The following is a 13,485-nucleotide window of genomic DNA, read 5'->3' on the forward strand; positions in this document are numbered from 1 at the left end:
ACATGGTTTCAAATGCTGCATAAAAATCAAAGTGAATTACTAGAAAAAGTTTTGTTTGGGGAATTGAGATTTTTAGTTCTCACAAAAATCATTGTAGTAGGCCTTTAATATAGTCAGACACCAGGTTTGCAAGTTTGTGATAACATATTATTCCTCAGCTCTAAAACTTGAGGATTTTAATCTTTGCATAGCAATGTTATTAGAAGGAATTGAATAAATTATTATGGTAAATGACAAATCACTCTGCCATTTTAATATAATAACATCTGATTAATAATATTTTAACAGGTGATTAGATACACTTAGTAAGCACTCCGATTATCTATTGCTGTGTAATAATTACCCCCAAACTCAATACCCTAAATTACCATAGTTGTTTCTTTATTATTATCCTCTCACAGGTCTAGGGATTGAATTTACCCAGGCAATTTTTGGTCAAGGTCTATTATGTGGTTATAGTAAGTTAGTATCAGGAACTGGGAGTCATCTTACATGTCTGTTAGCTAATGTTGGATTTTGGGTGAAATCTCAGTGAACATGTTAGCTAGAACACCAACACGTGGCTTCTCCATGTGACCTGAGACTCCTCCAAGTATAGTTTTTGGATTCTAAGGCAAATGTTCCAAATGAAAACCAAGTAGAAGTTATATCATCTTATATAATCTGTCTTCAGATATGACATGGTGTCATTTCTTTTTTAAAAATTTTGTATTAGTACATGTTTACAGTACGTGCAATTACAATCATCTTGGGGAGTAGGTACGTGTACATAATACATCTTTGTTTCTTTTTTAAATCTCTTCCTCTTACCCCATCCCTCCCTCTTTCCCTCTTGTAATTCCTCTTTCCCTGTTTTCATTCTTATTGATATATATTAATCTAGCTCATGATTATGGCTTATAATGATTAAATTCATTGAGATTATTAGGCTTATGTACATGGTACATCTTTATTTTACTTATTTCCTCTCAGCCCTTGCTGTTGGTCTCCTATACCCTTCCCCATATGTCAGAGACCCATCCCCTTGTCTCTTTCAGTCTCTATCCATTATTATTCTATTTGTTTGTACTTTGCCTTACTCAAATAAGAGCTATGATATGGTATTTAAGCTTGTGTGTCTAGATTATTTCACTCAACATTATATTTTCCAGGTGCATCTGTTTTCCTAAAATGTCTCAAATTTGTTCTTCTTTATAGCCAAGTACTATTCTATTATTATACATACCATATTTTCTTTATCCAGTTGTCTGTTGATCAGTATACAGGCTGCTTCCAGGATTTAGCAGTCATGAATTGTTCTGGTATAAACATTGGTATGCATGTATTGATGCAATGTGATATCTTAAGCTCTTTGGGGGTGATATCTAAATGGAGGATAGGGGCAAATGGAATATCTAATTTTAGTTCTTTGAGAAATCTTTATACTGATTTCCATAATGGTTGTACCAGTTTGCATTCCCACCATTAATGTAGGAAGGTTCCTTTTTCACCATAGCTACATAAGCATTTGTTATTTTTGGATTTCTTGATGCTTTCCACTCATTATGGAGCAAGATGGAATCTTAGAATAGTTTTAATTTGTATTTCTTTAATGGCCAGAGATGGTGAGCTTCTTTTGTATATTAGTTAGCCATTTGTACGACTTCCTCTGTGAAGTGTCTTAGTGTCATTTCTATTATATTTTCTTTTTATAAGCAAGCATCATCACCAGCTGTTATTCAGGGGAGAAAAATTAGACTCTATATCTTGATAGGAAGAGTGGCAAATAATTTATGGATATGTTTAAAATAACTACAGTAACTTTCTCTTGAGGGCAGTCCTGCATGGTTAAATGTAAAATCACACCTCAGCAACATTGTTTAATCTAAAAAAAGCTTAGGGACTTTTTGTGAATATCTATATCTGTGAGTATTAAATATGTATAGTCTAAGAGTTTACCATGTTTAGGAAGTCTCTCGAGTTCTCTTCTTCTTTATGTCTATTCTCTGACTTGTCCTCTCCTTGGAGGAGGCAGTAACACTATGAGAAGTGAGATGGCAACATGTTCCAAGGCCAAGAATGTGGCAGTTAAGCTGAAAAAGCAGCAAGAAGCTGGGGATTGAGAAAGTTGACAGCATGGTTGGAGGACTTGTTAAATACAGGGCAAAGTAAGCATGTTAGAAAATAATTTTAGGTAACTAAAGCTATCCTTTGTACTATTAGGAAAAGTATTTACAAACATGCCAAGGGGGGTTGTTTGAAAAACTCACTCTTAGGTAAATGTTGGTATTAGGTGCTGGATTGTAATTGATAGTATCAATGTGCTTGTGGAAATTAATAGTTCTTAAAACACACACACATACACATGTAAATAAAAAAAATGCAGATGTATATGTGTGTATATACATATATCTTTCTCAACTATGTCTGCTGAGTGGCTCTAGAACTAGCAACACCTCAATAACAATGAGCACATTAAACCCACAAATCTTCATTTATGAACTTCATCTTCTATAAAACAGAAGTAGGATTTCTTAAAGAAACAGCTCAATTTCAGAGCTGGGGAGGAAAAGTGGAAAGAGAGCTGGAATACCTTCTTATACCAAAAAGTAAGAAAATCCTTTACAAATGCAAGAATGTTAAAGCGACAGAGAAACTCACTTGAAGTGGCTGTCATCAACCAAAAGTTGGACATTTTGATCACCAATTGAATTATTATAATGGATATAGACCACTGAATAAAACAAGCATCCTTGAGATCACACTGGTATGAATAACTGACTGAATAAAAGAGAAAAGATGTGATGGTTAGTTTTATATAACTTGACTGGGTTGGAAGGTACCCAGTTATTTATTTAAACATAATTCTGGGTGTGTCTGTGAGGTTGTTTCTGGATGAGACCGACAACTGAAATAGTACAGTAAGTAAAGGAGACTGTCCTCTCCAATGTGGATGTGCCTCATGCAATTTGTTGGAGGCATAAATAGAATTTAAAAGGTAAAATAAGGAAGAATATTTTCCCTCTATCTGTCTTTGAGCTGGCACATTGGATTGCCTTTAGACTCAAACTTGAACTTAAACTTAAAACATCAGCTCCCTGAATCTCCAGCTCGCTGAGGTTTCAGAATTATTCTTGAAGTTTTTGGATTTATTTGTCTAACTGACTATATTTAAAGATGTTAATAGATTTATTTCCAGTAAGTAAGAGCACTGATAATCTATGGCATGATCTGGAAATAGATATGCAAATTATGCAATTTCCATTGACTACACTTAATCTAACACTTATATGAAGCAAGGAACTTGTTGATGATGTATATTATACTTTTGAAGATTTTTGTAAAACCAAAGAAATAATGAGGTTGTTTCATTGCACTCAATGTTGCTGAACAAAGTAATGAAAGAAGAAAGGATGTCAGGAATTCACAATCTCAGCTTTAGCATCACATAAATGATCTGAAAATTTTACTTGCACTCTGAAAAACATCCTAATCACCTGGGGCCACAGGTCAGAGACTGGTGAAAATCAAATGTAGAATCTCATTCTGCAGCTGGTTGTACAGAGTATTTTGTGCTCCCACCCTTGCAGGGTGCCTACTGTTAAATGATGTCACTGATTATGAAAGAATGAAAATGGAAATTTGAGCAAAATCTACATGAAAGACCTCCCTAAAAAAGTAAAAATGTAAAGAGATTCATATCCCATATTCATGTTCACTTTAAGTGGACTCCAGCAGTGGAGGATTTTACTTATTCAATGGACAGACTCATTCATTATTAAATGAACTCATTTTGTGAGTACCAGTCAGCCCCTTTCTTCAGTCACTCCTATCAATTACCCATGGACCCAGGAACAGTGTACCTGTGGTGACAGGGATAAAGGTTATGCATAGGCTCAATGACATAGAAATGGAAGTTACAACTGCTCCTGATCACTTTGGACTTTTTATGTCTCTGGATCAAGAGACAAAGAAGAGAGTTACTATGTTGACTGGGGTGATCAGTGCTGACTACAAAGAAGAAATTTGACTAGTACTCCACAGTGGAGTAAGGAATATTATTTATGAAATAGAATAAGATTTCTTGAGGCTCTCTTAGAATTACTATGCCCTTTCTGGAAAACTACTACAATCCAATCCAGGCAAGATTTCCAGTGACTCACATTCTTCAAAAAATAAAGATTTGGATATAGAATCAAGAGTAAATTTGTGATAGATAATTTTATGTGTCAACTTGACAGAGCTGTGAAGTGTCCAGATATTTATTTAAACATTATTCTGGATGTGTCTGTGAAGATATTTTAGACTAACATTTCACTCTTCAATGTGGGTAGGCTTCATCCTGTTTTTGAAGGCCTGAACAGAACAAAATATAGCAAAGAAGGATTTCACTTTCTTTGCCATACTGTCTATAAGCTGAGACATCTGACTTTGCCTTCAGACTCAGATTTGAATTGATACATACGTGACTGATTCATCTGGCCTTAGGCCTTTGGATTCTGACTAGAATTTACACCATCAGCTCTCCTTGTTCTCAGGCCTTCAGATTAGGCTGGAACTATACTGTTGGCTCTTCTGGGTCTCTAGCTAGGAATCTTTAGCCCCCATATATGCATGAGCCAATTTCTTATAATAATTCTCTTTCTCTATATCTATATCTATGGATTTATATCAATAGAATTATATCTATATATTTATTTGTATCCAATAGATATACATATACCTAAAGATAGATCTAATCATATCTAAATCTAGATAAATAGATGAGTAGAGACACAAAATAAATTCTATTGGTTCTATTTTCGAGAGAACCCAGACTAGTGGTGATGAGCCTATAGTACAGGTGCCAGAGTGGGCACACAGAGCCCTCCTGGCATGTGAACCAAGTCATCCCAGCATCACTACAGCAGCCAAGCATCGAATATAGGGCACATGGGGCCATATACATGCTCAGAAAGGGGTAGTGGGCCCAGGCAATGACATCACAATCCATGATTCATCAGCCAAGACTTGTCTGAGCTTTTGTATGACGAGTTAGTGTGCTGCCATGGAGATATATATATATATATATATATATATATATATGTATATGCTTGGACTGGATATGAGTTTTAATACATTTAATACATTTGTTTTTATTAAAACAAGATTTTAGCTTTGAGTTTACTTATGAAAAATTGAAATTTAATATCTAAGATTTAGCAAAGGCATGTTCTAATTAAGAGACTGAGATTTCTTTTAAAGTTGTGCTGTCCCCAGGTATTTTTGAATTTGAAGCATCACATTTAGTTGTTTGTGAAGAACTTATGAACACAAGAGCAAGTATATAGATATCTGGTTGTACTGGCTGTGCTTTTAGCAGAAGCCTCCACAAGGTAGGAAATGAAATTGGATGGCTGATTCAGAGCAGGCCAAAAGCACATGGTGGTCAGTGGAACTTTACTCCCTTGCACTGGTGGTCAGTAAATTCAAGAGCAACCCCAGCTGAAAAATCGCTGCTGTAGAGTGTTGATTCAGTGAATATCCAATTCTTTAGTGTTAACTAATAGTGTTAGCTATTTTTGGTAAAGGGGATAGATTTGTATTAGGTGTTTCATTTTTTAAAAATTTTGCATTTTTATAGACTCCAAGTCTTGAACACCAAAAAATGACTATGGCAAAAAAAAAAAATGCAAAACTGAAAACAGATAGTGGAAGATCGATCACTCCAAGAGGGCTGGACAGAGTCATTTGGAGTGATTGAACGCAACAGGAAAGTTTTATGTATTCTGTGTAGTGACAGTGCTGTGTGTGGCACATCAAGTGGCAGGTGAAACCTTGACACCAACCACAAAACTGTGCTGAACTTGATGAAATTGAAAGGAAGGAGTTTCTTGAAGGGAAATTGAGGAGATATTATTCCTATTATCTTAGTTTTTGCAACTATCTTTCTAAAATCATCAGACAGCTGGCAGCTTTCAAATTTCACTATGTATAGCAAAACATGGTAAGCCTTGTCTGACGGGGATTTGATCAAAATGACCATGTTATCTAGCAGTAATTCCCTTTTTATGATTTTCTCAAACAAGGATAAATAATGAAACACATCTCTGAGGTGCCACTTAGCAGAAATACTGTTAAGGATCAAGTCCTGTACATGGCAAGTGATGGTAGTGAGCAGCTCATCAGTGACTTACAAAAGGCAACCTGTGACTCCATGTGCTTGCTTGAAAGGACAGATATAAATAATCACGCAGGGCTAGAAATAATTTTGCATTATGCTGTTGGTGACATGATGAGAGCAGAGCTGATAAAACTGGTGTCTTTGCCTGGAAGAACACAAGGGATAGATATCTACAAAAGTGTGATGGAGGCTTTTTTGTCAGAAGACATAAGATCAGAAAAAGTTGTTTCAATTTTAGAGCTTGGGCACCTTGCATGGTAGGGGCAACATCTGGTGTCATACAGTTCTTTGTTAAATAACCAAAACATCCAGACATTCAGTTTCATTGTATTATATACCAAGAAGCTCCTTGTACAAGAGAAAGTAGAAAAAAATTAGATGATATATTCAAAGATGTCACAAAAACAATGAATTACATCATGGCTCATGCTCTTAATTTTTGACAGTTTCAAGCACTTCTTGATGAGGTTCAGGCACAGTATAATGCTTTACTTATGTGCAATAATGTCCAGTGGCTGGGCAGGGGATGAGTCCTGGAGAGATCTATAGTTTTCTTAGATGAAATTAGCCTGCTTATCAATGAAAAAGGCAGGAATATCCACAGCTCACTGATATGGCCTGGCTTAACAACTTCATGTTTGTTTGTTTTTACAGATTTTACACTACATTTCAATGAACTGAACAAAAAAAGTGCATGGTGTTGGGAAAACAACAGAAAGGATGTTTTGTCATATCAAATCATTTGAGAGAAAACGGCAGACTTTGGAAAGAGACCTTGAAAATGGGCAGCTGAAATATTTTTGAGATCTAAAAAGACATTTAGAAAATTCTACAACATTTCCATACAATCCTACATGCCATTAGGAGATCTACAAGGAATTTTCTCACATTGTAGCAGCTCCAAAGAGAATTTTAGTTACAGAGTTTTACAGCCCCATAGGATGGAGACAACCCTGTGTTTTCCTCTCCAGATAAAGCCAAATTTGAAGAACTTGATCTTTCCTCTGTACACTAGTTAAACTTTGGAAATCTGGAAACAGCTATTGGAATTTCAAAAAAGCTCTATCTGGAAAAATAAATTCTATGACTTGGGCACAACATTTGAGAAGATAGAGTATGAATGGATGACAAAGGACACACTGTTGATAGTTCTGAGAATGATATCCTTAAAGTATAGAATTCTCTGCTAAATAATTTTTAAGCCACTAAATGCACTTGGGATTGCTTTTCTTACATTGTTTAAATCATCTTATGCTCATGAGCAGCTGTTTTCAGCCCTGAATTATACCAAATCCGATACAAGAAACAGACTAACAGATAACCTGAGTGCCACATTTCTCAACTAAAAAATTCTGAGCCAAGGTTTGACAAATTATCAGCATGCACACAACAGAGATCACATTAATTTTGCAAAAGCATGCCAAACGCAAAATTTCACCTTTCAATTAAAAAGCTTTTTGTGTCATTGAAAGCTCAATAACAATAATAATAAATAATTAAAAAGTAATTTTACTTTAAGACAAAATAAGTTAATATATGAGTTGTCATTTCCAAACTAAAACCTCAGTATTCAGGTTTAATTGCCGTGTTGGCACTTTGTGATAAATGTGTGGATTTTGGGTTGCAATGTGAGCACTTGATCTCTAAATGTTTGCCATCACCAACCCAGACTAATACAAAGGGAAAATTTTCTTACCATAGAATGCCAAATAATAAATACAGGTTTGGCAGTACTTATAATAGATAGCAGTTTATTCAGAAGAGACTCCTTAGACAATGTTAAGGCATGTTGTTGGAGCTGTGGTACAGAAAAATATATTAACATACCCTCCTCCCAAGTACTTAGAATTACCAAAAAGGAAAATGGTGATTTTACAACGCAGAAATCTGATGGGCCTGGCAATCAAAGTTAGCTTTGCTGGGAGTGTGAGGAGTAGACATGAAAATCATGTAATGTCATGCTCTGAAAAAATTATAATGTCACTTCTTTATTGTTACTGCCAAGAAATAAAAAAATCAGAGTAATCTGAAGGAAATGGAATATGGACTTAGGTTAAGGGAGCACACTTCAAAATTAAGGGTTTTATTGTTATAAACTGTCAAGTCCATGGAAGCCAGACAATAATTAAGAAACTGCTCTGGTTTGAGAACAGATATGATCACTGTACCTATGACAAAAGAGATGAGCCTGTAAAATGTAACTCATGAGCTGCATTTGATATTGGAACAGAAAGTAAAAAGAGACAAAATTGGTACAGTTGATAAAATCTGATAAAGTCTGTATATTGGATAGTTGGATGATTATTAATTTCTTTGGATGGGTACATTTTGTGGTGTAGAACTATGTTCTAATTTTGGGAAATATACACTGGAAGATTTAGGCTAGTCAAAGAGTGAACAAATATAATTTAATGTTAACAGTTGGAGCACTTGGGTGAGGGCTACTTTTTGGTATTGTTATTGTAATTTTTCTATCAGTTTGGAATTCTTTCAAAATAAATTATATGAAAGGAGGTTTATAGAACTATATATTTCCTACCAAAATTTCCTGATCCATTACCCAATTAATCTGTGTCTTTTTAAATCTTCTTATCTTGTTCCTTGTACCACCAATAAACCATTCATGCTTTTATCTACAGTTTCCACATATTCCTTTCAAAAAAATCCTGAGATTTATTAAAAAGAAACAAAGATGCAGCCTTTGTAAATTATACATTCCTTCCCCTTAACTTTAAGCAGTGCCTGAATCTGAGTAGAAACTGCAATACACATGCATTTGATTTCTTATTCTCAATTACATAAGCCAGATTCATTATATGTTTTTAATCTAGGGAGCTTCCAAATATTGGGGGTTGAAGTATGACTAAGTATATCTGTAATCACAATAAGGAAAAATTATTTTAGTATGAGAGTATGCCACTGGATCAAAGAACATAGCTTCAAAAAGCAAGAAACTAAAATATGGAAAAATATCACATTCTTCTCAGATGCTCCTAAGTCTAACATTGATGATGTCCAGTGGCATTTGCCATGACCACAAAAAATGTCTCTTCATTCCAGAACTGCACATTCATTTGATCCTTATGAAACTGCAACTCTCCAATCCAAATCTGAACTCAGACCGTGGGCTTAGGAGACTGTTTTGATAACAACCAAAAAATTCAGAATGTTTTACAGACACAATACTGGGAAGGATCCAGTAAAGGAAATAACTTTACTTAACGGAAGATACTTCAGATGGGCTCATATTGATTTAGCCTATACCAATCAAGAAGGTGGGTGGTAACAAATGAAGTTCTTTACTCAAAAGCCAGTTTTTCACTGAGGTAAAGAAAGTAGTTAAAACAGATTAGAAGCTAGACAAATTTGCAATTATATTTTGTCACTGGATCATATTTTACCTAAAACTGGACCAAATATTTTTAATTCCTAATCCTTAAAAAAGTAAGAAAGCAAAAGAAAAGAGACACTGGCATAGAATATAAAGCATTCTTTCTCTAAGCAAATGGGACACATTTTCTGCATATTTTCTCTTACATTTTTACAATTGGGAAAATACCCCCACAGGCTAACAAATATTTATGTATAGTCTAACCTCCTCAAGAGTTTTCCCAGGACCTGCCTTGCCTGATGTTTCATAGTACATTATGAGTTGCTGGTGATTGTTTGATCAAAGTCATCAACAGTGGCAAGAAAGAAAAATTCATTCACTTTTCCCCTCCAAAGCTAAATATCAAAGCTCACTGGTGGTTTAGAATTAAATAATGCATGTTTTTCTAACATCTTTATAATATACTACTACAAGGCAGAACAAAATGGTTAATAAAAAAGAACTTTAAAAATTATATCTACCTTTTAGCATACTAATTGGTAATGATAGGGCCACATAGCATTCCACATGGCTTTAGATGATCTTCCAAGTTTTCTATATATATTTTCCACATATGTTATATTTCAAAGAAGAGGTCATAGAAAACAGAGTATAAGAATTTTTGTCTCAGAAGCAGTCATCTATAATATCAAGTGGCAAGATACATATGTTTCAGCCTGACTTAGATAGAAGCACTCATAAAATTGGTAGCATTTTTTTTTGGAGGTGGGGTGCATTGGTCAATTCTGAGTCACTGTTGGAAAAAGTGGGTAAACTATTAATAAGGCATCAGTAGAAAAAGATAAGAAAAAAGGAATGTTGAATATACTTTTAAGTTATCATCAATGACTTAATGATTGATGGAAGTTCTAGTTTTTATTGGCCTTATATTTTCACATATCATTCTTATCACTCTTGGTGATGGTGGGAACAACTGCTATTCCTGCTGAAAGAAATCTGGATCATTAGGAATGGTGATAATGGCAATGGTAATGTGTACATGGTTATTTATATAAGTTTCAAACTATAACATCAAACAGATAAACAAGAACACATTGTTAAAATGCCCCAGCCTTCCAGAAGACTAAGCATTTATTGAAATAAAATCTTTACTTGGAGAAGCTCATTTTTCTATGGCCAAGGGAAAGATCATAACAGTTCAGCTTGAGGATCCCATTTGGCTGGCTTAATTGAGCTTTACTCCCTCACAACCATGCCAAGCATCTTTGATGAGGCACACCAATGACATAAAGTTTGCATACACATTTATAAAAATTTTTCAGGGAAATTAAGATCATCATGGATTTTTCTTATAAACTACAGAGCAAATTCCTAGGAGTAAACAATCAAGTGCTTTCTCTGTTGAACACCCCTATTTATCTTTATAACATTACCAGCATTAAAAGTATTAGTTTTTCAATTCCTATTTACATAGGACCCTGGGTTGTGTGCAATGGTATGGAGTCAGTTCCTGTCCTTTATGAGTTTCAAATCTGAAAACATTTTAAAAAATTAAAAACAGAATCTAAATTGACAACAGCCACATCAATAAACAGAGACCATCCACAGTCTCTCTGAAGCTGTCCTGCAGAGAACCAGAATTTATACTGCCCCCTGAAGGACATGTAGAATTCGAATAGAGAATATTAAGTTTTGACCTGGCCAAGGAGGAAGGAGTAGGGACAATAGTTATGGAGGTATTCTAGGTGGAGTGAACAAAACATACTGATGAGAAAGTGTAAATTTTGTTTGAGCAATGGTGACTAGTGCTATTTAATCAGACCAGGAGGTTCTTGCAGGAAACTGGTAAAAATGAGTCAAAAGAAGGGTTGTAGAGGACAAGCAATACCACTTTAAGAGTTTGAATTTTATTCTTTGCTGATGTCTCCAAAGAAGACATCTCATCAACAGTTAAGGAAGACCACATGTCACAGTGAATTTTTCAAGGCTACCATTAGAGTTATGACCTTGGACCACCTTTTCGTATGATATAAATAGCACAAGCTCTCCAAATAGGCACAGAATCCAGTTCTGTTTTGCACAATTTGTTATTGATATAGTTGTCACTGTGGCAAGGCCTCCTGGGCATGCTGTTTGAACCTTCAAGTTGGTAATCTCTGAGCAGACATTCCAGACACTTAGAGGAAAACCAAAGCAGTCATTTATAAATGGCATCAACTCAATTTGCATAGTACCTTATCCTCCAAAATACTCTAAGTCTAAAGAGCCTGGCTCTTCACAACAGGGCCATGCCAAAACTCACTAAACAAACTACTTGCTTAAGAGGGATAAAATCCTTGAACAAATGAATCTGTAAACTTTCTACTTCCCTTATTATGGCTTTCACTGGGTAGTGCCCCAGTTCCAGTAAGTGGCCTGAGGCAAAATATCTCCAACTCAAGAGCTGCAGCAGAAAGGCTGCCTGTGGTAAGTGCTGTCCTTGAGGTCTCCACTGCTGTGTTGTAACTGGGAACAAATCCCATTAACTTTTGGCTGACATCTCTGGCCCAAAGAAATGAACTCCTATCTTTCAAAAGAGTGTTGTTGTGAATTGATAATTTATAATTATGTACACTTATGGAGTACAAAGTGATATTATGACTTATGAATAGATAGAATAATTAAATAAAACTAACATATCTCAAAATTTTTGAGGTATGGTAAAAACATTTGAAATTTACTCTTAGCAATTTTTAAATTTGTAATACATCATTAACTATATTCACTATGCTATGCAACAGATCTCAAATAACTATTCCTCCTTAGACTTTATATCTTTTGATTATTATCTTCTTCATTCCCTTCACTTCCCAGACCACCATTCTAGTCTCTCCTTCTATGAGTTCAATTGTTTCAAGTTGAATATATAAGTAAGAATATTCAGTATCTGTCTTTTATGTGCTTGGCTTATTTCACTTAGCATGTTGCTCTCTAATTCTATACATGGTTGCAAAAATGAGAGAATTTCCTTTTTTGCTAAATAGTATATATGCATGTTATATGAGAGATCTTTCTATATATCACCTTTTAATCACATATGTTTATGTGTCACCTTTTTATCCATTTACCTGTTGATAGATATACTTAAATTGATTTCATAACTTGGCTATTGTCAATAGTGACAATGAATAGACAGTGCAGACATCTTTTTGACATATAGGTTTCATATCTTTCAGGTAAATATTCAGAAATGGGATCACTAGGTGACATGAAAGTTCTATTTTTAGTTTTTAAGGAAATGCCACTCAATTTTACATAATGGCTGTGCTATTTTACATTTGTGATAATAGTGTGAAAAGGTTCTTTTACTCTTGTTATCTTTCATGTTTTTGATAATAGCTATTCCACAAGATGTAAGGTGATATCTTATGGTAATTTTAATTTGCATTTCCCTGATTATTTATTTATTTATTGGTACCGGGGATCGAACTCGGGATCTTGTTATTTCGAGGCAGGCAGAGGAACCACTGAGATAAATCCCAAGCCCTGCATTTCCCTGATTATTAATGATGTTGAGAATTTTTTATATATCTGTTGTTTTAATTATTTTCTTGTTTCTGGGACAAAATACTCGGCACTGACGAGTTAAAGAAATAGTTTTTCTGGTTCAGTTTGTAGAATCATTCCATAGTCAGCTGGCTCCAAAGCAGGGTGGCATGGAAGAGCGGCATTTTGGAGGAAAAAGAGCTCATGTCATGGCAACAGGGAGTAGAGCAAGATGCAGGGAGGGAGTGACTGGGGTGGGGAGTTCTTCAGTGACCCACCTCCAGTGACTCACCTTCTTCAGCCAGGTTTCATCTCCCAAATCACATTTACCTGTAGACTCATCAGTGGACTAATCCCCATGCATGAGTGCATGAGGTTTTGAGAGGACACCTAGATATAAATCAGGACATCTATTGACCATTTATATATCTTCTTTTGAGAAATGTTTATCAGTTCTTGTCTATTTTAAGTCAGTTTGTTTTCTTAC

The sequence above is a fragment of the Heterocephalus glaber genome, unplaced genomic scaffold, assembly GCF_053883595.1.
Source record: "Heterocephalus glaber isolate CG9 unplaced genomic scaffold, H.glaber_assembly_v1.0 deba00001538, whole genome shotgun sequence".
NCBI classification, from domain to species: domain Eukaryota; kingdom Metazoa; phylum Chordata; class Mammalia; order Rodentia; family Bathyergidae; genus Heterocephalus; species Heterocephalus glaber.